Source organism: Cydia pomonella, chromosome 24, assembly GCF_033807575.1.
Source record: "Cydia pomonella isolate Wapato2018A chromosome 24, ilCydPomo1, whole genome shotgun sequence".
Lineage (NCBI taxonomy): Eukaryota > Metazoa > Arthropoda > Insecta > Lepidoptera > Tortricidae > Cydia > Cydia pomonella.
Window position 1 is genome coordinate 4,540,422 of NC_084726.1, and position 26,387 is coordinate 4,566,808.

At 36.8% G+C, this 26,387-nt stretch overlaps 1 protein-coding gene and 1 long non-coding RNA gene across 2 annotated transcripts in view; both read right to left on the bottom strand.

The window, feature by feature from the left end:
* Positions 1 to 26,387, bottom strand: part of LOC133531004 (uncharacterized) — a 195,460-nt gene that overhangs the window by 131,111 nt on the left and 37,962 nt on the right. The gene's annotated exons all lie outside the window — the stretch shown is intronic.
* LOC133531163 (uncharacterized) lies at positions 15,738 to 18,354 on the bottom strand. The gene is made up of 2 exons (XR_009801487.1): positions 17,679 to 18,354; positions 15,738 to 16,037 (listed from the first exon to the last, which is right to left on the bottom strand). It is a non-coding gene; the product is annotated as an uncharacterized LOC133531163 (long non-coding RNA).

Consider the following 26,387-nt stretch of genomic DNA (forward strand, 5'->3'; position numbering starts at 1 on the left):
AAACGCAACTGTTACTGTCGCACTAATATGGAAGAGTGATAAAGAGAGATGAATACGCAGTTTATAATTTTATACGCTTTTTCGCTACCAACAGAGTATAAATATAACAATTGATATAAAAAAAAAAATTAAAACCCCCTACGCATTATGCCAAAACATATCCATTTTATACCAAAAATGCGTAACATAATTTTGGAAAAGAGCTGATACTTTTCAAACTGCTCGATTGATTTTTATCAAACATAACTAAGAACCATCGCAAGGAAACTCGCTTCATCACCGTATCGAAATCCTTTTAAGTGTTACGATGCCACAGACAGACAGACATTAGCGTCAAACATATTACACCCTTCTTTTTGCGTCGGGGATTAAGACACCTAAATAAAGATATAAAAATTTAAATTTTAAACCTTTTAGTGTTGGGAATACAAACAACTGATGTGCAGTGCAGTAAAGATGTGTCTAATAAAATTACAGAGCCTTGAGCATCGCCGTCGAGTCGCTAGCCTATCGGTGTTCTATCGGATACATTTCGGGGAGTGCGCACAGGAACTGCACGATCTGATCCCACCTTCCCCTTTCCATCATCGGACATCCAGGCGTGGGGAGCGAATGCACCCGTTCGTGGTAAACATTCCATTTGTTCGCACTAAACGGTTTGCCTCCTCTTTTTTGTTACGGACGGCTAAAGAATGGAATGCGCTCCCGCCATCTGTATTCCCTGATAAATATGACCTCGGTCTCTTTAAAGCAAGAGTGAATAGGCTACTACTGAACCGGTGAGCTCCATCTTAGGCCCTGTCTTCACTTTCCATCAGGTGTGACTAGAGCCAATCGCCGATCAGTTTTTTAAAAAAAAAAAAAAAAAAAAAAAAAAAAAAAAAAAAAAAAAAAAAAAAAAAAAAAAAAATGGTTATGTCTGGAAGATCTGTCCGCATACACATCAGTACCCCTAGTGTAAATTTGATCGACATCATAACGTGACGAACGCGTTTGCGTTAAGTCTCATTTTGTATAGGATTTTGAGTTTCCAAAACGTCCCACTTGGCACGCTCTTTCTAAATCCAATACAAAATGAGACTAAACGCAAACGCGTACGTCATGTTTCGAAATCGAATTTATTTACACTAGGGGTACAGTGCCTGATTCCCGACATACACTGACAGAATGACAGAACGTGACAACCCTGTAAGCGCCGGTGGCGCCCCATGGCGCTATGTGTGTAATGCTCATGCAACTCGAGTCATAAGCGACGTCACTGTGCAATCCTAACTTATTGTGGCATTCGGAGTATTCCAACTATCAGTACCCCTAGTGTAAATATTTTCGACAGCGAAACGTGACGTACGCGTTTGCGTTAAGTGTCATTTTGTATGAGATTTTTGACTTTCCAAAACGTCCCGCTTGGCGCGCTGTTCAAAAACCCATACAAAATGAGACTTAACGCAAACGCGTACGTCACGTTTCACTATCGACTAAATTTACACTAGGGGTACTGAGCATTTTAGGACACGACACTATTAACTCAATATTTTTGTTCACGGCATAGACAATTAACACCTTTCACAATTCCTTATCCACCTTGTCGGTACCGTGCGATACGAAACTTTTTTACAAAAATCGCACACTTCTAGTAAGCTCAGAAAATGCCCTTAACGGAAATCGAAAGGAAGAAAAGTCCTTGTAAAGGTTGCGCCCGCCAGTAAATATTAAAACCGCAACACGCTTTTTGCCAACCTTTTTGCCGCAACACCATGTTTTTACTTTTTACTGGCAACACTTTGAAGCCGCCGCTTTGCATTTTCATTGTAAGTTTACGATTATGAGTTGGCGGCTCTTGTGATGTGGTTTAGGTCTTTTTACGGTTACTTTTTACCGTTTTAGCGTAGGCACATCTTTACACCATTGGCGGTGGTTCGAACTACTCCATATTAATTCATTTTTAGGGTTAGGATTAGGGTCCCGTACCCAGTAGGTAAAACGGGACCCTATTATTAAGACTCCGCTGTCCGTCCGTCTGTCTGTCTGTCTGTCTGTCAGTCTGTCACCAGACTGTATCTCATGAACCGTGATAGCTAGACAGTTGAAATTTACTGAGTTACTGCCGCTATGACAACAAATACTAAAAAGTACGGAACCCTCGGTGAACGAGTCCGACTCGCACGTTTTCCGTTTTTTTTCCAAGCTTTTATTTAACATTAACTTGCAACTTCGGGTCAAATCTTTCAAGCTAAATTAGCCCAACTTTCCGTTATTCGATTGAGTTGAACCATCACATACATATGTAAGTTGAATGACGATTCAATATTATGGTATGTATGTATCATCGAGCTGATCTGATGATAGATACTGTAGGTGACTACAGGAAACTCTGTGATCTCTAATTGTGTTTGGTGTTCTAATGGTATGTTGAACGAAAAGGCCAGTCAGCAATAAAAACTTGTAACAAAAAATGGACAAGTGCAAGTCTGACTAACCCAACGAGGGTTCCGTACAAATTTTACATATTAAGTTTTTTATTTAAGTATAGTTTTTTTTTCCGATACTTGTTGTGTAAGACGATATAACATGCCAAATTTCATAGTTCTAGGTCAACGAGAAGTAACCTACGTTTTGTGCGGCTAAACGGCCTTTTTTATGTTAACTTAGAAGTTTGATTTGTTCCAGCTTCAAGAGACTGTAGACCTAAGTAGGTATTTATGGTTTAAATTTCAACTCGATACCTCCACGCGTTACCGAGATAAAGGGTCTTGTCAGACAGACAGACAGACGGACGGACAATAAAGTGATACTATAAGGGGTAAAATGTTTTTTTTTACTCCTCCGATGTTGCTTATGTCCATGGGCGGCGATGACTGCTTCCCATCAGGCGGCTCGTCTGCTCGTTTGCGGCCTATTACATAAAAAAATGCTGGATATGATCGCACTTTTATATTCTACGCTTCTGTTAGCAATCTATATTCTATAAATCGTCAGGTGACAAGCAAAACTCACTAATTACCACCATAAGTTTATAACCATAATGAATATTACTACTAAAATAAGATTGATTTTTATTTATATATTTTATAGTAATTAGTGAGTTTTGCTTGTCACCTGACGACATACATTTTGGTGAACTATGGTATTTATTACACTTCTATAACTCAGTTTTTTCTCCCAGGCCTAATAAGTAAACCTCTTAAGAGTAAACATATATGCATGTTTTTAGCAAATATACATGTACTGTGTAATGTAGGTTGTCCTCAATAGCAGTTATTATCGTGTTTACAAGATGGCGATAACGCCGAGCGGCCCACAATCGACAAATCCTTTTGCTGCTTAGTGGCAGATTTCTAAAAAAAACCGGACAAGTGCGAGTCGGACTCGTTCACCGTACTCTTTAGAATTTGGTTGTTATAGCGGCAACAGAAATACATCATCTGTGAAAATTTCAACTGTCTAGCTATCACAGTTCATGACATACAGCCTGGTGACAGACGGACAGACAGACGGACGGACGGACAGCGGAATCTTAGAAATAGGTACCCGTTATACCTTTTGGGTACGGAACCCTAAAAAGGGGGTTAATTGACGCTATAAATATTTTAATTGTTTGATATATTTATGTGAGTACGTAATAAATAATGTTTAAACTAAAATTATTTAATTTATTGTGTTTTACCTTTGTATTTATATTTTTTTTGTTTTGTATTTTATGCTGTAATATCGGTTATCTTGTCCGAAATAAAAGCTTTTTATTTTATTTATTTATTTTATTTAGCCTTGCGTGATTTGGCCATAACATACATACGTACAAACATTTCAAATGAAATATAAAATTGTAAAAACGCATAACTTTGTATGAAAATTAGACGCCGTCGAGCGTCAGTCCTAGCAACATTGAAAAGACAGTGACTCGTGAGTTGTGAGACAGAAACAGGCCTGTGCTCATTATATTGCTAATGAAGTGACATCTCGCATGCAAATCAACTAGGATTAACGAACGGCCACTGACACTAACACCCTAGTCAATGCCACTCTTAAGACGACGTTATGCTTTCGAACAAAAGTTTACATATACTGTGCGGTATCGGGTCAATTCGACCCCTTGCAGTTTTCTTACTTAATTATTGCTTATTTTCTATGGTAACTAATTGCCATAGATGTGTTGAGGCGACGTTAGGCTTCCAATGATTAAAGGTTAATTTATTTTTGCACAACAAAAACATATTTTCATTACAGTAGTTTGACGATTATGATATTTTTGTCCCACTAGCCCACAGCCATTAGACGGGCTCCAGTGACATTGAAAGACAGTTGTAAGAAACAGGCCTGTGCTCATTATATCGCTAATGAAATGTCATCTCGCATGCAAATCAACTAGGATTAACGAACGGCCACTGACACTGTCACCCTAGTCAATGCCACTCTATAAGGCGACGCACACTCTTAAGTCTCCTTACGAGTTTTCTGTGGCATCGGGTCGATTCGACCCTCTTCAAACCTATGCTTAATTGTGATATGCCTAATTGTCTGGAGTCGTTAAAGTTTTTGTTTTGTACAAAACTATCATATTTTTATAGTAGTTTGAGGTTTATGGCAGTTTTATCCCAAATTAAAAACCAAAAACTAAAGCTGGGACTGGAGCTACGCATAAAACGCCGGTTGTCAACGATATGCCAGGACCTAACTCTCATATACTTCGGACATCTCCCACGCCCCTCCCCGGATAGCCTAGAGAGAGTTCTTATGACGGGCAAAGTTGAAAGCACCAGACCTCAGGGCCCTCCCCCTACTAGATGGTGTGCTCAAATCACTGCACCTATGCAATTAAAACTGCACGAGGCTATGCGCTTGGCGAGAATAGGAGTAGGAATCTGGGTCTTCAACAGGAGGACATGATGTCACGATCCTCAGCATTGAGGGACCGACTGAAGAAGAAGAAAGCTGGGACTATAATCACATCATATGTGAATATAAAATAATGAAAATGAATATAAATAGACCAATAGTGGGACCGGATTTTTGCCCTATAAGTTTCGATAATTCTAAAGAGTGAAAAGTGATGTTTATCTGGTATGGGACATATTTTTAAGCATATTTGTAATATATGAAGAAAATTTAGAACGAGCGTTAGATATAAATAAGGTATTTATGTATTTTTATTGATGAATTTTGAATATTGAATTAAAGTACAAAATTTAAGCATCGTCTTTTATAATATGTATGAGCCTTTATGCTATCAAATTTTTAGAAAAAAAATCAACGTGCTACTTTGTCAAACTCAAATTAGCTTATTATTTTGTCAATATTGAATTAAAGTTTGAAAAATCCACAATATCATATCTAAATTCTTAAGTTAATAGGCAAGGCAAAAAATTTGAAGAATAGGATATGTGCTTTACAATTAATATGCGTTTTTTGTCCTGTAAGATCTAATATTGAATTAAAGTCCGTAGAGATAAGTCTATTACTATAAAATAATATATGCAGCCATTTTATGGAAAGTAAGAAATATCTGTGTGTAGCTTGCATTGTTATAGTAAAATCAACTTAAAAAAGCGCGAAATTCATAACCACGCCGCGCTGGTCCGTCAACATGTCGGCTCGGCGCCCGGGAGCCTATCGTAGCCGACCTAGTGAGCGATAGATACCTCGCCCCGCCCGCGCCCCCCGCTCAGCTTCGCAAGCGCTGTTTGTCTTTTCTTTCAAATCATTCATTTGTTTGTTTATCGTGCACATAAATTAGATGCGGACATTACATGAATTTAATTATAGAATAAAAGTTATTATGACTTCAAAATGAGTGAAAAATGTTTGATATGTGTACTGTACTGACTTAGTAACAGAGAAAAAACGAGGAATTGAGCAGCTAATAACTGCGAGCAAATAATCTTTCTTGGTGATGGGAAAGTTAAATATTTCTACGGGAAGGAGGAACTACGTTTCCATAAAAAGTGTAGATTATACATTGAGTCGAAGGCTATACCGGCGTACAAAAGACTAATGGAGGTGGCATCAGAGGGCTTACCGCGAACCACATTCGACGTGTTGCCTCCCTGTCATACTTACGTACGAATTTACAAGTGCGACAGAGAGGTAACACGTCGAACGTGGTTCGCGATAGGCCCTCAAATGTACAGCCAAGTGACGATGATGAAAATTACATTTTCAAAACTTTTGTCTTTTGTTACCATTGTGTCAGCCGCCTGTACTTACTTTCAACATATATTAGTAGTTTATGTTACTGCTACATAATAAAAGGCATTAAAATACACGAGTGTGGGCTTAGGAAACGAACGAAGTGAGTTTCTTAAAAAGATCACACGAGTGTTTTAATGCCTAATTATCTTATACCTTTAAACGAGCAATTCTTGTATATATATATATTTCCGGAATCTCGGAAACGGCTCTAACGATTTTGCTGAAATTTGGTATATGGGGGTTTTTGGGGGTAAACAATCGATCTAGATTAGTCTTATGTTTGGGAAAACGCGTGTTTTCGAGTTTTCATGCGTTTTTCTTTCGACGCAGAATATGGTCGCTTATTTCGTTTTGCCGGCCACTGTCCGTCTGGTCCAGCTGGTTAAGACGCGGACTGCTAAACGAGTGTTACGGGTTCGAATCTCGCCTGGTGACTAACTTTTGTTTTTTTTTTATATGTTCAATTTTATATATAATTTTTTAATTTTTATTGTTTTAGACAAGTTTAATTTAGTAAAAGAATGTAGTTAAGATTATCACCTATACACCACCATATTACAATAAATAGTTAGTTATAACCGAGCAAAGCTCGGTCGCCCAGGTACTGTATAGTTATTGCAGGTAGTTCGCAATCACATTTTTAGCACAGGCATTATAAGAGAGGTATGGGCATTGTAAATGTCATCTGGCTCTGTGTGGTAGGGCACAGCACAGCGGATGTCATTCCAGATCTAGAGCAGAACCCAACTGGGGAAGTACCTCCACCTTACAGAAAATCGCAGCCAAATAACACTAGACCCTACTCATAGTGTTGTGTTCCTGCCGGTGAGTAAGGTTGCCAGAGCTCAACGAGGGGTGGGAGGGTGTTAGGGTCGGCAACGCGCATGTAACTCCTCTGGAGTTGCAGGCGTACATAGGCTACGGATACTGCTTACCATCAGGCAGGCCGTATGCTTGTTTGCCACCGACGTAATATAAAAATAAATAAATAAAAACACACAATTAAAATATTTCATACGACATGTGCTAATTATTTGTCTCAGTGTAAACAAAAATATATCATAATTATGATATCAATTTTCAAATTCAAAATGGCGGACATGTTTTATAACTTATTTTAAGAAATTATGAGTAGTTTAAGACTTTAAAAAGCAAGAAATTGTTTCTTGCTTCTGTTTGTATATGTATCATGTAGTATTTGATGTTTTCATTATTTTTGAAAGTCCTCAGGGTGCCGATTACGAAAATGACATCCATTATGGAACCCAAGATGGCGGACATTCATTTTTCTTAAAAATCGGTATGGGTGTCATCTCCGAGGTTCTTCGAGGTTCCGATTACGAAAATGACGTCCATTTTGCAATCCAAGATGGCGAACATTATTTTTTCTTAAAAATCGATATGGGTGTCATCTCCGAGGTTCCTCGGGGATCCGATTATGAAAATGACGTTCATTTTGAAATCCAAGGTGGCGGAAATTATTTTTTCTTAAGTCGATATGGGTGTCATATCCGAGGTTCCTCGGGATTCCGATTACGAAAATGACGTCTATTTTGAAATCCAAGATGGCGGACATTAATTTTTCTTAAAAATCGATATGGGTGTCATCTCCGAGGTTCCTCGGGGTTCCGATTACGAAAATGACGTTCATTTTGAAATCCAAGATGGCGGACATTAATTTTTCTTAAAAATCGATATGGGTGTCATCTCCGAGGTTCCTCGGGGATCCGATTACGAAAATGACGTTCATTTTGAAATCCAAGATGGCGGAAATTATTTTTTCTTAAAAGTCGATATGGGTGTCATATCCGAGGTTCCTCGGGATTCCGATTACGAAAATGACGTCTATTTTGAAATCCAAGATGGCGGATATTAATTTTTCTTAAAAATCGATATGGGTGTCATCTCCGAGGTTCCTCGGGGTTCCAATTACAAAAATGACGTCAATTTTGGCGGTTCTTGTTGGTGCAGATTTCAAAAATAGAGACCATTTTAGAATTAAAGGTGGTTGATATCACGGTTACACACATCGACACCCATTTCAAAAAGTAGCGTCCGCCATATTTATTTTCAAAATAGATGCCATTTTTGAAATCCACACCCCTAAAAACCCAGAAAACAACACCCATGACGACTTTTTCAAAAAAGTGACGTACGCCATCTTTATTTCCAAAATGGACGTCATTTGTAAAATTAGTACACATACATCATACAACATGAAAACTAAAAACATTTCCATCCTCTTTTGGGCAGTTGTGTAAGTCTGTGATAACCCTAGGTAGGTACGGAGACCTTGAGCGGTGTCGGCATTTACGCAAACATCAAAGGCGTCGGCCCACTGTTACTTTTTACACTGTGCTTTTACTGTGTAAACGAAAACGTCACATGATATATCAAAAGAAAAGTTATTTTATCTTATACCTTTAAACGAGCAATTCTTGTATATATATATATATATATATACAGGGTGATTCAGGAGACGTGAGCAGGATCAAGCTTGAGCATTCAGTAAGTTATAAGCAACTGTTTCGTACCAGTATTTGTGAGATTAACGTTCTTTTATTTTTTACTGTTCAAAAAAAAATGTTATAATTTATTTACACCATGTATGGTCACCCTATTTGTTTTATCCATAACAAGTGACAAATTGAATGTCATCGGAGTCTGGTTACTTTTGAAAAATCGTATCTCACTCAAGTGTGACATTTTGTTTTCTTCATAATCAAACTGCTGTCATAACGGTTAAAGAGGTTTTATCTTTCTTAATTAAGTGTTGTAGGGTGTCCATGATTGTAGATTATCAAATTTGTCCTTCCCAAAAAGTTAAATAACAGAAATAAAGCGAGATTGTTTTACTTAAATATGATGGTGAACGGTTCATTAACATTTACTGATTGTGTAGGCTTAGTCCTGCTCACGTCTCATGAATCACCCTGTATATTTCTGTAATCTCGGAAACGGCTCTAACGATTTCGCTGAAATTTGGTATATAGGGGTTTTTGGGGGTATACAATCTATCTAGATTAGTCTTATGTTTGGGAAAACGCGTGTTTTCGAGTTTTCATGCGTTATTCTTTCGACGCAGAATATCGTGACTAATTTCGTGTTGCCGGCCACTGTCCGTCTGGTCCAGCGGGTTAAGACGCGGACTGCTAAACGAGTGTTACGGGTTCGAATCTCGCCCGGTGACTAACTTTTGTTTTTTTTATATGTTCAAGTTTATATATAATGTTTTAATTTTTATTGTTTTACACAAGTTTAATTTAGTAAAAAAAATGACTTATGTAATAAGAGAAATCGACAATAGATGGCGTTACTCTGTGACAAGTGCTGTAAGGTTAAAATCGATTGTAAATAATAATAATTGTCAGTTCACATTTTACTTTTTAAGTTTATGTAGATTATCACCACCATATTACAATAAATAGTTATAACCGAGCAAAGCTCGGTCGCCCAGGTACTATATTACTAACTGTACTAGGTTGCCTTTTTAACAAGTTGGTCCAGTCCATGGTTGCCTACATTTTATATAAAAATCGGTTAATCTAGGCGACCATTAACTGGACCAACTTTTTTAATACGGCAACTTTCAAATAAGCTTTCATTTGATATATCATACGATGAAATAACAAACAAAAAAACTATCCGTACGCAATCTTACAAGGCAACCTACTTGAAATGTGTCACTGTGAATTTTGTCTTACATTTATTTCTTATCAGAAATAAATAACATGAGGGTGCATATACCTTATAACGTATCTCTATATAACTATCGGTTATCAATATTAGCATTAGCGGTTAACGACAACATTCCCCTTAAAACAAATAACTATCGCGAGGAAAATACCAAGTCCAAACATCTGAAAAAAATCGGGAAAGAAAAGCTGCAACTGGCTTTTAAAATGGTACAAGGAAGGGTGGTCATCTGTATGAGAATGTGTTTTTTTTGTTTCTATTTGACCCAATGGTTGACTGGTAGAGAATGCCTTTTGGCATTAAGTCCGCCATTTGTGTTTTTTTTGTTTGTGCAATAAAGTTTAAATAAATAAATAATATTCATGTAACGCGATAACGAATTCTACGTGAACGAAACCGCGGGCAATACCTATTATAGTAACAACAAAATAACAATTTTCTATTGCTATTAATTTAAAACACGCTTTAGGAATTTTTATGATGGACCGTAGACGCAGTCAAGGGCACCCCGCTCCCCACTACCGTTGTTCGCTGCCTCCTGCCACAGCGCGCGGCGCGCGCAAACTTGCGCGCGTTTGAAACGTAACGTATTTATATAAGCAAGGAATGCATACATATCAGTAATGAGTGTCGCCGTGATTTTATATTTCTAAATTTTTGTTTAGTAACTGAGATCATTGTTGATGATCGATTATTATTAACTCTACAAACTTTAATTCAATATTAGCTATACTGCTTAACCTGAAATCAATATCTAGACAAGCACATTGTCTACATGTCTAACTTTTTACTAGAATACTAAGTTGATCGATAATATCGTAATTTTGCAATATCAGCAACTCTAATTCTATATTTACAAAATAACTCGTGTTTTTACGTTTACCAGAAAGCAGCTGTTCCAGATTTCTAAAAACTGAAAATTGTACATAAATTGAAGTGTTATTCGATATGCTAAAGTTTTCTGTAACTTTAATTCTATATTTACTTAGTTATTAGCAAAAATTAAAATATTTAAATATAACCGAAAGCTCAACCTTAAAATTTCTAACTTTTTACCAAAGTATTATTTAACATACTCCCAATGACATATCAAAAAAGAAAAAACTTTAATATTATCGAAACCCATTTTTGTTCAACCGCTGGTCTAAAAATAAATCATCTAAAAGGGTTGTTCTCAAATTATATGACTGCGGTCAGCCTCAACTCTGTTAAACTTTTCATACATTTAGTATGATTTGATGGAGTTTAGACGCAGGCACAAATCTGGAAAATGCCCCAAAAATATAAAAAAAAAACAAGCTGGGAGGACTTGGAGACTCGAGTCCTTGCCAACATTTTAAATGTTACATTGTATTTGTATGAATTCTACAAACGATTTACATAATCATAATACGATACGATACAAGTGCGAAAAATAAAAAATCGCTCTCCCTTCGGTCATGTTTTATTTTTCGCCACTCGTTGCGAATTATCTATTCGCACATGTATCGTACACCGTTATACAGTACATATGGCCCTTTACATTTTCGACATAGCTACGTAATGTGCTAATTATCGCACTAGTGCGATAAAATAGGAACATATGTACCTACTGTAAAATTAAATATCAAACAGCTTCTCCTTAAGTTCCTCTCTAGCAAAACATTAAATACTTAAATACATTTAACTCAGGCGGCCTAGTTTTTTTAATGAGACAAAAACAAACTAATTCTTACCACATTGACAATAGAGTCGAGTTTCCGTTTAATTTAAACCTACTCATAACACGATAACGTCAATTAGTTTAATCCTCTGAGACACAGAAAAAAGTAAATGATGTTTTTTAATCAAAATTCGCAAATTAAACTGGTCAAGCAATAGGCATATTTGGTATAGATTTAAAAATATAAGTATATAACTGGACGTCTGTTACAGTAGGTTAAGGCCTGTACCGAAATAAAACTATAAAAACCAACGGCTGTAATTTTGTCCATTCCAAGCAAGATGACTATGATTTTATTACCGCGATCAAAAGTCTTATTATTATAATATATATATTCTAATATACACCGGTAAATAGAAAAGATCACTGAATATTGGTATTTTCCAAATAGGAAGAAAATTGGTAACATTCTATATGCTTGGTTTCGAAACACTTAAAATTACCTCAAAGTTTCGCGCATTTCATAATAAATAACTAATTTAGTATAGTGTTTTTTGAACAGAGGCCTCGAAGCGGCAGACCTCTAGGAGCAAGTCACCTAGGCCCATCAGAAAGATTGCTAATAGAATTCGAAAAAACGAAGCATGCCTGTCATATTTATCGTAAAAACTGTGGTTCATATGCGGCTAAAGTGGAACGATCTACGACGAAAGTCAGTTCAGTTCGTCGTACGAAGGTTAGGTAATCGAAAATTTGCGTTATTTAATTCTAAACCTAGTCGAAAATCATACAATTTCCTTCGTAAAAAAATTCGCATTTGGTAATTGCCAAAGAGCAGAGTAAGATCAAACGTCCTGCAGTGCCGTTCTCTCAACGATTATTGGGTTCAAATCAAAAGTCTATTAAAGGAGAAGAATGAAACAGACAAAAAACATTAACAATTCCAGCAGGTGACGGACTGATGCAGGAAAATATAAAAAACGGGTCCGTAAGAAGCTGCCTATCACTCCTATACAGAAAAAAAAAACAATTATCTCAATTAAAAGTCCTGTCTCCATCATCAGATCAGCTCGATGGTACCATAATATTGCATTGTCGCCCGACTTACATATATATGCAAATTTTCAGCTTCATTGGAAACCGGAAAGTGGGGCAAATTTAACTTGCAAGGTTTGTTTACAGACCGACAGAGAACGGGACAGGTGAAACTAAATAAAAGCTTGTAAAAACGCTTTTTTTTTTGTGAAAACTCCTTTTAGAAGTTTTTTTAAAGTTTTCATCTCACCCAATAGGGATTTCTCCGTAATACCAGTATCAGTGAAAGCGGACATTTTATTTACAATGGTATATCACGTTGACAGTAACGGTCCGCAAATGCACCCAAACGTCATAATTTCTATGGCGAGTTATAAATTACTTTTCAATACGCCCACGCGATTATTGAGCTATTTCTGTGACATTGATTATCTCTGGTGAAAGCCATGTGTCAATTTAGAAATTTTGTTACCCAATTTAGACGCCTGCTGTAAGTTTTGTAATATTTATAATATGTTTTTTTTTCTAAACAACCATTTTTAGTAAAAGCTTTTATCGCTAGCTGTACTTTTTATCCCAGGCAACTAATACTTATCGAGACAATTGTAAAACCCCCAAACACAATTAGGTTGCGTAGTTCCTATAGTCCTGTCTCCATCATCAGATCAGCTCGATGGTACCATAATCTTGCATTGTCACCCGACTTACATATGTATGAAAATTTTCAGCTCAATCGGAATTCGGGAAGTGTTCCATCGAAAAAATAACTTACTTTATAACCAGAAAACACAACTACCATAGTTTGCATAACTTATAAATATGTCGCACAGTAAAGCAACTGATGTATGTAATTGTTAAACTTGTAAGTATTTTTATATACGAAAGTTTACTACGCTTTTACACACGTAACGATGAGCCCATGATGACCCTTTAAAATTTACACGGATGCAGTCTCAACAAAATAGATACCGTCAAGGTATTAAATATATACACGGACAAAGTGCTAAAAATACGTATACATTGCCTTTAAGTATAGGCAATAAGTTCGTGTATATATATTTTTGGCACTTTGTCCGTGTCGATATTTAATACCTTGACTGTACTAGCTTATTTCGCTCGTACATACGCCATCGCCATGACAATTTTCGTTTGAACTCATATTGAACTATAATTTTGTGACGCGAAAATATATTTTTTTTCTATTTTATGCATTTTTTACAACTAGTGTAGTTATATATTTTTTACAACTATGTGACTAACACAAAGTTATCAAATATAACTATATTACTAAAGAGTGAACGTTTATATTTTTTGAGGTCGTTTGAGGCACTTAAAAATAATGGACAATGGGACTACAAGTATTCAAAGAATGTTAAGTACTTATTTAAGAGCTGGGTGATGAGAAATGAAATACGTATACTGTAACTTTTTTATTTGTCTTTAATTGATTACGATAAGAAATAAAATCTCGTAAAAATGACGCGGAATAACAGAAATTCCAAACAAAACATAAACATAAATTCAACAATCCGTCGTTAAGAGGGAAGTGCACGTGATCGACCATACAAAAAGAGAAAACGTTTTTCCACTTCTAAATATTTTCCATTCTCCATGATTTTTTATTATGTTATTGACACAAGGAAAAACTAGGTTTATAGGATTTCCTTTTTTTTAAATTTGCACAACAAAAAAAAAATTGAAAAAAAACGAAACCTATAAACCTAGAATATATTATGCTGAAGCGATCGACATCAAAATCAAAGTGATTTAGTTTTAGATTTATTTATTTTATAATACAGATTACATTATAAATTGCAGGCTTGTCAATCTACAAGAATTCATATTATGATCGTCAAAACAGATATACAAAAACATAATCAATAACGTATCAATTTTAAAAATTAAATAATTACAGGATACTATAGGATTTAAAAACAAGGTCATGATAGTATCTCCTGTAGAGGATTGTCAAACTCTATTAATCGTTCATAAATTCACTAAAAGAATACAACGGTCGGTCTATCCAACAAAAAATCTCTCAATCGGCGTTAAAATGTCTGGGCGGCTACCGGGAAAATCGTAATTCGTCAACTGCGGGCATTTTTCTCTGTCACTCTAATTACGTCTTAGTGAGAGTAAAAGAGAAAGATCCCCGCAATTTGCTAATTTCGGTTTTCGCGGTAGGCCCCCAGATCACACAGTATAATAAGTAGGTCCTATCACACGAGGGTTTTTTTGAGCTAAGGCCGGCGACGGCGGGATTTGTTAAGATTTAGTTAGTGGAAAACGTTTCCCCCCGAAATGGAATTTCATAAAAAATTACCGTTATTTCATTAAATTCAAAAAGCTATTCTACCCTCTTAAGAGTCACACGGAGCTATTTAGCCGGCGCCGCATCTACAATCTAAATTACACTCTCATTTTAAAACAACTTGCCTAAATGATACGCAACTTGGATTGTAGGTACTGTAGTAAATGCCCTAACAGAAGTATCTACTTTTCTATAGAGCTAATGTGCTGACTTGGGTACATAAGTTGGTTACTCCTACTTGTTTTATACGCCTTCAAGTAAAGTTGCACAACACTTGAATTTATCAGTAAAATATTAGTATTGTCAGCACAAAAATTACTGTATACAATTATACAAAACAGCCTTGAAGGCAAGTGCCTAGTATTCATTCTTGTAGCCACCTACAAAGCAAAACCTACCAAGACAAAATGCAGTGCAATTTGTTTTGTTTGAAATAAGGTTCGAAAATGGAAGGCGGTTTCATATGTTGCTGGGCGGCTATACCTATATACAGACTAATAGGCATTGAAACCCACGCCACGAACGTATGTTTTAAACAAAAACATACGCAAGAACCATTTGGCTACCAAAAAATATTTTTCATCACACTTGCTCGAAAAAGATCTTATTGCATGCAGGTGTACTGAAGGACAAAGGCCTATTTTGTTCCCGCGGGAGCTATGGATTGTGAAAAAAAAGCTATAACTCCCTAGCTTTTTTCTTAAATTATGTCACTTATTCATACAAACCAAGTTACACATACAACTGACGTTTGTAATTTAATATTTTTGTTTATGTTTAAAATTATTTAATTTGATTAATTTAACAGCCGTTTATAATATTTTTACATAATTTTCAATTGTGGCTGAATGCCAAATAGGTCTGTGCCTTCGATGCCTAACCTGTCGAGAAATTACAAAATTGCGGACAAACGTTTGATATGTCACCGTATTTAAGAATTATTTCGCTTAAAATTTAGTTTTTTCTTCGCAAGTGTGATGAAAAACATTGTGTGTAACTCCGGGGGTAAGAATATTGCAAACTCGGGTCTTTAATTCCCTCCAGCCTGCGGCTGTCGGGAATTACCACCCTCGTATCCGAAATTTCACTTACCCCCCCTCGTTGCACAATGTACTAAAACGTGTTTCACGTAAAGAAACAGGTGTTACACAAAATGCTTTCTCAGACCTTCGCTTTTATTTTTATTACCGTCGAGTTTCTTATCTTCGCCTGTGCTACCTATTTTCGCCTAGTTTGACATTAGTTGCCATTAACAAAATGTTTCTAATGGAAGCCTTACATAAAACTGCTAAATACAAAGTATTTTTTATGGGTGTCAACATTCTTCGAACAACCTGCGGCTAACTTCACACAGTTGACGTTCAGTGAGGTTTTTTCGCGACACCGACGAGACGTTTTTTAATCCAGTGTTTTAACTTAAGTTTTAAACAGTGATACGGACCAGGTAATGTTAAACTTTTTAGATGATTATATCCTATAACTATTTGTTTTTCAAATGAAACTAGTATTTAATGGCTAGCTTACGTTTAGAAGTCACAAGTGGATAAAACATTGGTGAGGGTAGTTTGCGTCCGTCTTATTGCCAAATTTCGCCTACACCTAGGGTTGTTAAATTTGTAGTACCACATTAATTGGTGGATGACATTACTTAATTGTTTCCAAATTTAAATATTTTCTTGTGTTTGGTTTTTCGGAAATGGCTTTAACAATTTGGAGGAAAGTCAATAAGTAGATTAGATTACGGATGATTCCGAATATGGGACAATGGACGATTATATCGCGGCGTATTTACAACAAGAAGAAGAAAATATAGAACCGCCGATACCTTTCGGAATTTCTGATATTGGGTATCTCATAGAGGACGATAAGAAATTAAATACAGGCTCCTGGGTTTTGGCAAAGTTCGTAACCAAAAAGAGTGTAAAGCATTTTGTAGGAAAAGTAATAACTATGAAAGGTAACGTCCCCGAAATCAAATTCGTGAGGAAAGTGAAAGAATCGAAATTTAATACAGGATTCGTATTTTTCTACCCAAGAGTTGACATCTGCATGTACTATGAAGCATTTAGATGACATTCTTTTAATATTGCCCGAACCAAAAATTTCTCGACGGGGACAAATTGTATTCAATAATATCAATTTAAGTAAATACAATTTACAGTAGTTTCCAAATAAAAGTACCTACCTACCTATTGGTTTTTATGTCTATTACAAGTTGATTGAAAGTTGAGACTTAATTATTATTTAAGTGTTGATATAAAGTTTAAAAAAAGCTGACTGAGATTTAAGACTTAATTATTATGTAAGTGTTAATGGAAATTTATTAAAGAATATAACCGAAATGCCTTTATACAGTTCCTGTTGAAGACCTTAGTACTTAACATGATTTTAGACTGATAGATTTAGTTGAAAACTATTTAATGCCAACAAAATGGCCATATTCTGTATAGCTGTCGCAAAATTGATATGTTATTACTTATTTTACGTGTAAGCCAAAGTCGGTACTATTATTGTTATTCGTAGTGCAAACACAATAAAAAGAGTATTTAAATTAAGAAGTTAAATATTTTAGTTTACGCTATATGAGTATATGCGAATGTTTGTCTACTCTTGCCGATGTTGAGTAGATATTTTTATATGTCTAACTTTGAATAATAAGGTTGATTTGATCTCAATTACTATCATAATAATAAGCGAAAAAAGATAAGTTTTTTGTTTAAATATGAAACAATTTTATTAAAAATATATTTTTTTACTTATAAACCATTACTCCCCTTTATTTGGCATGTTGGTTACGCTTTCTCAGACCTTCGCTTTTATTTTTATTACGCATTAAACTCACGATAATTGCAATGTTGCCATAAAAATCGAGTGAAAGCAATTAAAAAGAAAAACAAAATCGTCCGCTCAACTCCGACAGGTGATGAAAGTTTATCCGTAAACGGTTTAAAAAAAATAAGCTGTCACTTTCGTTGCGTCATCTGTCATTGAACTTGAATTTGGAATTTCGAAACGAAAGTTCCATTTTCAAATATGGATGGAGAAAGTCATAACAATGAAAATTAAGGTGGATTGATGGTCTAATACGGCGTCAATGTTGATTATGGGTTCAAAGTTATCGCAATAGATATTGTTGCTTTTATACGTGTAGCTCGTTAGTGATGATTTTATTGTGTTGCGTTTAGTTACAGCGTTATTCGTCATTATGTTTGGTGTAAGCTTGAAATGGTAGGCGTAAGCATTGATATGCTGCATGCGTATTATACGGATACGGTCTCAGCGTGTGAAGTCTATGGCACATTGTTACTATTGTTAGATGTAATGGTTTTCTTTTCTCTATCTCAATATGGTGTCATACATCTCCCCAAAGTTGTTCCGAATTTAAACTACGACGTTAACAGATACAATCGGATGATGACCTGAAGGCACATTAGAAAAGTCTCAAGAAGAAATTAGATTTTATAGAGCTTTAAAATAAAGTACTGAAAAATAGACATTAAGTTGTAGGTTTTTGCAAACGAGGTCTTTAGATTTGATTTGATTTGGACCCGGGTACGTCCTTAAACTACGTCCACAAGAGAGGTATGGGCATTGTGAATGTCGTCTAGCTTCGTGTAGTAGGGAACAGCACAGCGGATGTCATTCCAGATCTAGAGCAGCGCCCAACTGGGGAAGTAACACTAGCCCTATTACTGTTGTGTTCCTGCCGGTGAGGTTGCAGGTTGCCAGAGCTCAACGAGGGGAGGGAGGGTTATTAGGGTCGGCAACGCGCATGTAACTCCTCTGGAGTTGCAGGCATCCATAGGCTACGAAGACTGCTTACCATCCGAATATTCTTACCCCCCGAGTTACACACAATTTTTTCATCACATTTGCGAAAAAAAAAATTTTTTAAGCGAAATGATTCTTAAATACGGTGACATTTCAAAAATTCGTCCGCCATATTGTCATTCTTTGACAGGTTAGGCATGGAAGGCACAGATAGACGGAGCAAAAATATTTTAAACGGCTATTAAATTAATCAAATTATGTAATTTAACATAAACAATAAAACTAAATTATAAACGTCACCATTTTTAAAGTAAAACTCATTTATAACTACTTGCTTCGTATGAATTAGTGACACAATTTTAAAAAGCTAGTTATAGTTTTATTTTTACAATCCATAACTCCCGCGGGAACAATACATGCCTTTGTCCTTCAGTATACCTGCATGAAATAAGATTTTTTCGAGCAAGTGTGATGAAAACAAATTAACAATCTAGCATTGAGATCAGTAACTCCATCAAATTCAGAAAGTAACTCGTAAAGTTTTTACTACCAACTAAAGTATAAAATCTCGTTTATCTATGATGGACCGCGCAATTATTTTATTACTGTAAAAATTAAGACGAACAAATTGCACTACCATAACCATGTCATTTTTATGATTAATCTTCTTGGATTCCGCAATTTATTACTTCGAGCCTCTAATTTGCACTCTGCTAAAAGACATGGCGGCAATTTCCTCTGCTGACCACATTTGCAATGTAATAACACAAATCCAAGTTAAAATCACCCTTAAGTTTTTGTTCACAAGAGCCAGGTACCGGTTCAACGGCTGCACGTATAATTTGGTGTTAGTTCTAGGAAAAGATGCGTTCAGAAACTCGGAAATATGAATGACATTGCTTGGAGATGCTCGTTTTTTTTACTAACGGCATCATTGTTTTATCATTTTTAAAAGCGCAATGTTGGTCTACTGACTCGATTCTAAATTCGTTATGTATGTTTTATAATTTTCGAAAGCAAAAGGCTACAACAAATTGTTTTTTTTATAACTGTGAACTAGTGTGAACTGTGTTCTACAAAGTTTTAAGAGCCGATTCACAAGGTACTAAACGAAACGAATACACTTCAAATTATAGAATGATTGTAATAGTGGGATGAAAAACTCAGCGTGGGCCAAAATTTGTATTCACCGTTGTTACAGAACGAAACGAGGCGAGCGCTCAGAATAACCAATTTTTGGGATTGAGATCTGGGGTGGGTGTGTTCTCATTTGTTTCCGTCCCTCGTGACCGCCGCCATTCATGAGGCGGGGACACATGGCAATACACCCTGGGGTGCTGTGAACAGCAGTTTCGTATATTTACCTCTCCGTCGCTCTTGCTGCTCTTGCATCGAGCGATAGAGGGATATAAAATTTCGAATTTAGATGTTCGTGGTTACAATATGACAACTTTTGAATCTGGAAGCGCACTAGAACCGGTCCGGGACGAAAAAGATCAATTGCAATTGTCAATTTTACGTATTGATCCTTTACAACCTCATCTCTCTCTCTTATCCTAGCCGATTTCGACCACAGCGAGTGCATTATATTCGTTAGGTGCGGGAAATAAGCTGGTCCGCCCGCTCTTGCACCCACATGTGGCTGCAGTAGCCAATCTTCGTCTAAAGTACTCGTTCACACCGAGGGCATAGGCATATCGAAGCGATGGTCAATGGCAGGTACGTGAAGGCAAATGACGGAAATGATTATTGAATCCCATTTAGATCTTTGAAGCAACCGATTGATCGTTTTATCTACGTGATATTTTTGAAAGTCCCAAAAATAATAAGGCATTCATTGAAATTGCGTCAATGGAAACTACTATGAATGAACTGTCGCGGTATTTCCAGACCGATACGCCCTTCAAGAAGAGCGTACTCCCATCTTAAAGGCAGGCAACGCACTTGTTACCCGTCTAGTGTTGCACGTGTCCATGGGCGATGGTAATTTGCTTACCATCAGACAATTCGTCTGCACATTTGCATACTAATCATCAAAAAAATCGTCAGATTGACATCTCGGGTCCTCTGTTCGCTGGGGAAGTTGCAAGTTTGACTTGTTCCTAAGTGTCCTCCACTTGGAATGAAACACAGGCCGGTTCGCCCACGGTAAAGAAGCGAATTCAAAAGACTGACACAGTTTGAAGAACCTTGTGGCAAGTGGACAGTTAATACTCAATCCCAAAGTTTATTTTTAGTTCAGTTAGTAAGTTTAGGCGTTGATTTGTCGCTGAGAAACTAATGAATATATTTGGTCGCAAACGATTTTTTATACTACGTCGATGGCAACATTGGCAACTATGCAGCCCGTCTTAGGCACTTATCACAGCTTATGGACACTTGCAAATTCATTACTACCTACATACTACTTGTGTTATTGTTGTAAAGCTTGTCTGAAAGAGATTGCTCTTTCCCTTTAGCGATAAGACCGCTTATTTGTCCGTCTCTAGGTATCTTTTTTGTTTGCTTTAACCTGTATCGTTTACTGTGGTGACTGGTGTGCCAGTAAAGATTATCTATTGTATTATTTTCGAACACCCGATATTTCAATGCAGTTACATGCACCTTGTATTGTTTAAGGTCCGACCGAGATGTCGGTTTCGGTCTCGGCATTCTCGGCCAAAAATCGAGCCGAGTTCTCGGTCTTGGCTCTCGGCCAAAATGGGCCGAGATTCTTGCCGAGACCGAGAATAGGCAACTATTGTCACTATTGTTCACTGGTAACAATGGTGATCGAAATATCGATAGCTCGAAAATAATAAAATATCCGGGCCGATATTAAATGAAACTAATCGTAAATCATTCAAAACTGTTAATTTTCACGTTTTTTAAAGAATCTGTTCTTGGTTCTAAAGTGTACAGAATACGATACCGGCAGTACACAGGATAATCTTTTCCAATGATCTTCAAGCGGTTACCGTCTAGTTTATACACTCGAACTGGGTACATTGTAATTATACCCCCGGGCGAGGGTAGCTATTTGTTTTCAACCGCTTGTTACTTTTGCGAGACTTCAAAAAAGAAGGTTTAGACTGTTTGTAGTTACTTATCTGAATTCCATGTCGAACAAATAAATACTTACTCGTATTTACTCGTAAAGTACGATTCCTAACGAACGAGCGGAGTAGGAGCGCATTGCACATTTGTATGGCAGCAAGCCGGTCGGCTGATCGTGGACGTGGACGGCTCCGAACGCATTCCATCGCCTCTGCCATACGTAATGTATAGACATACTTAAGATGCGTTCCGGCCGGTCGGTGGGAATCGTACATCAGTAGTATCAATAAGTACCTAATAGTCGACGAAATAGGTATAATTTGCACCGATTCGACATAGGTACAAGTCGTTCGAGAGATTTCATTAGATCCGAAAATCACAATCTTATAACCGAAGCAAGTGGGACGATAGGATCCGAGTAAATTTTATTTTTACGTCTACACCACAAAATCAATCAGATTATCCCGTCTGGATACTTCAGAAAGCGTGGTGATCGATCTTACGCGATGCTCACGACCATCATTCAGCGGTGTCGACGATACTGACTACTTACATAGGCTGTATAATGGCTGCAAGTTGCTAAATGCTAGTCTCAGTGAATGTTAAGTTAAACATTGCACAAGAGCACCAACGCTCAAAAGTCAAGCTTGACTCTAATGAAAGAACGTATCTAAGCATAAGATGTACGATTCACTTTAGCTGGCTAAAGTTGGAGCGCACCTTACTAAATTCAAAGGAGTTTTTTTTTTATACCTCGACGGTGGCAAACAAGCATACGATCCGCCTGATGGTAAGCAGTCACCATAGCCTATGGACGCCTGCAACACCAAAAGCATTACATGCGCGTTGCCGACCCTTTAAAAACCTGTACACTTCTTTTTTGAAGAACCCCATACTGCTAACGGATAGTTAATAACGTTCCATGTTAGGGCCAATTTTTATTTTGTAGCCTTTTTTAGGCCAAAAAAATGTACCTACGTAGTTTTCCGTTGAGTTACGATAATTGCATAGGTACGTTTTCGTAACTTAGAAGATTTTTAGGCACATTTTTAGGGTATACGGTGACATTCCGTGTTTTTACAGACGCATTTAGTACACTATTACACTAAGTGTAGAATCTTCAAATTCATTTTGATACTAGTGAGATGATCCTCGACTTAATGGTTCTCATCTGTTTCTATCGTGTTTCTATTTTACATCTACATATAATCTTCACCAGATCGTCTGTAGCTTGTTGAGGGTATTTTTTACGGAACGTCTCGGAGTTCTTTCACTCCCATATCAATATCTCTCCATATCTTACCTGTGGACAATGGAAAATTCAATTATTTGAGATAGCTGATCATCATAGAGTAATTTATTTAATTACAATTAAACAGTTACACAAAATTAACGGAATAAACTTTAAAGGCTGTACCTAAGTAAAATGTAAAAATATTAATAAATTATGATTACACTAGCGCCTGCCTGTGATTTCGTCTGCGTGGGATGATAATTATTATTGATAAAAATTAATATCCTATGTCTTTTCTCGGGCCTCAAATTATCTTATTTTTTTCTACGAAGTACCAGACTACATACGTCTGTCTGTATGTCTGGTACCTCATCGAAAAGTTGTTACTTCCGCATTTATAATAATAATTAATATTAATAGGGATATATTAATTATTTTACAATTTCTTTTTCGTAGCAACAACATGACATGGGTTGGTGTCATCAATCTTCAAGTACCTAATGTAATGTTGCATTGCTGTCCGTGCCCGTCTCTCTCTGCCTTTAGATTATTCGATTAGCAACATGATTCTACATGCAAGCCATTGCATAATGTAAAGGGCTTCTGATTCTGAGGCTTCATTTGTAATTGTAAAGCAAGTTCTGTTTCAACACGAGTGTAATTTCATTTGCTAGCCAAGCCAAGGGATGGGTGCAAGTGAGTTGTTGCAATGGTTTACGTCTACACACAACAGTACAACACGGAGGTCTATTGAGATATTAATTTGTAATGGATAAGTATCAGCTATCAACTGTTAAAAGTGACATTTCTTCTTTACTATCTAAATAGACATCAGGACATCACGGTGAAAAACTATAACGAATTTGATTTCAACAGAGCGAAGTGTGATCTCTTAGAGAATGCCTTAAGGCATTAAGCGCGCCATTTGTACTTATTTTTATCGTGCAATAAAGTTTAAAAAAATAAATAATAAATAAATCTTACGTTTTGGCCACGAAACGTATGCTCAGAGCGCAGGGCCCGTGACCCTCAGGATTAGTTACAACTAAGGTTACACTTTTCATGTTTGTGTTTCACGTCGTTGGTCTATCTTGAGTGGATTTACCCAATGTTCATAACTATTAGCAGGAACGTAGTTCAGATAAATACAAGCATGGTTGATCATCTCTCACCACAAAAAAGTTAAAGTATCTAGAGGTCATCTTACAATGGTTTTCCCGCTCTCGCAACCAATTAGAATCGTCCCTGTAAACAAACGAAGGTGTACCTATATTTGTACTATTTGTATGATAGTTAGCAGAACTGTGCGAAGCCCGTATTTTGGACCGAACTTTGCAGAGAGCTTGTTTGTATCTTTTGTTATGTTGGTAAAAGTACGTGTCTAAAGAATTAGAGGAGAGAAGAAAATGTTTAATCTTGCGTGGAAATGGTGTCATAGAAAAGAATTTAAATTTGGAGTAGTTATTCAAAACCAACATATATGCAGCTGGTGATTTTCCCATCGCCTTTCAATGATCAACATTGAATTCCTTTATCTTGCTAATACAGAAAATTAGTAGTAATATTTATTATATAACTAACAGTGGTACGAGGTTGAGTATATCTCTCATTTTGTACGGTTGCTCTCGGGATTGCTCCGAGCACCTGAGCAGCCTTCGGCTGTCCAAGATCGATCTTGTTGACAGTGAGTATTCTGTACGTACCTAGTACAGTCAGCATCAAAAGCAGAGTGTCAGACAGTTTCTGATTCTGATTAATCGGTCGCATCGCTAAAGGCGAATTTAAAAATGTTGTGGCTTTCGGGCGGAACTTAATCAACGAGGGTGGGAGGGGGTTAGGGTCGGCAACGCGCATGTAACTCCTCTGGAGTTGCAGGCGTACATAGGCTACGGATACTGCTTACCATCAGGCAGGCCGTATGCTTGTTTGCCACCGACGTAGTATAAAAAAATCAAAAAGATGTGTGCGGTTAGGTAGTTTTGTATATATGTATTATATATGTATAACTATTTACATATTTGTTTTATTTCATATCCCATTTATATATTGTAGATTATAGGGCTTAAAGGTTTACCTATCTTTTAGGAAATGAAATATTTTCTTTTATGCCGTTTAGTACATTTTTGATGTCTACCGTTCTCCAAGTCTTCCTCAATTACTCAAAGGTTAACTAGAAGAGATCCCTGAAAGGGATAAGTTGACATTTGTACAAATGATGTGTGTTCTTTCCTGTTTTATGTTTCTTTTTGTACAATAAAGTGTTTTACTACTACTACTACTACTAAAAAGAGTCTGTATATAGTCCGTGTCATCTACGAACCGTGGACCAGGATCACGCGCAGATTTGTCAAATCTAACCTGTAATGTCATGACAATGCGAGTCAAGGCACGCGTCATCGTGAATGACACGATCTACTCGTATATACATCAATTCAACTATTGCAGATACTTTTGACCCAGAACTATCGAGATACATATATTTCTATTCTGAAAAGTATTCGAGGACAACAGAAACTTTTGGTACGTAGTTGCATATACGCTACTCCTGGTGCTTATTGTGCTACATATTCTGTGCTACAGAGAAACTCCATATTCCCCTAAGTTATCATCACCCGTATAAAGTGAAAACTGCATGCAACACGTGCATGTTAATGAATGAGGGGCAATCTCGGCTAATCACCGGTTAGGGTGAGATTAATGGGCGAATCTCTGTTAAATACACACATGTTTTAATTGGCAGTTCGTATGCCTTGTTGCAATGATATAAGGTCCAAGTTAGACGGATAAGTAAGCTTGTACTTTCCATTATAGCGACGCCTGGAGGCTCAAGTCTTGATGAGTGGTTGCTGTCTGTTTTATACACACATTTTTTTACTAGCTTATACTTAAATGTGTCCCACTGTTGGGCAAAGGCCTATCCTCTGTAACGCTTTCTGGTCCTGTCCAATGCACAATGTCTTGTCCTGTGCCCCTGACCGCTTATAAAAAAAGGTTATTTTAATAATATTTACATAGTCCTATCTTTTCTAAGTACCCCACTCCGTTCCCACAAAACCTACACGTCACTGTCGTGGAATAGTCAACCGGAGTTATTCACGCTACGTATTGCATAATGCAATACTAGCGATTTACTGATATTAAACATGTGAATTGTGGACGGTGAACACTGTATTGTATTTGCCTTCGCTAAATAAAACATCGAGGTCGTAACTCGTAAGAGGATCTCAAAACAGGAGCAGAGGAAAACCTGCAACGACATTATATCATGATGACTCGAGGTCATAGAATAGGAAGCAGTGGTTAGCCTTAGCTAAGCGCAATCTTATAGGAAATATTCTTTGATACGATTTCCACATGATCCACATTCTTGTAAATTATATCGAGAGATATATGTATGTATCTTAGTTATCCTGTCTAGTTGTATTTTGTTTCGCAATTCTTCTCAAAACGGTGTATTCCTATTTGTCCCCCACCCC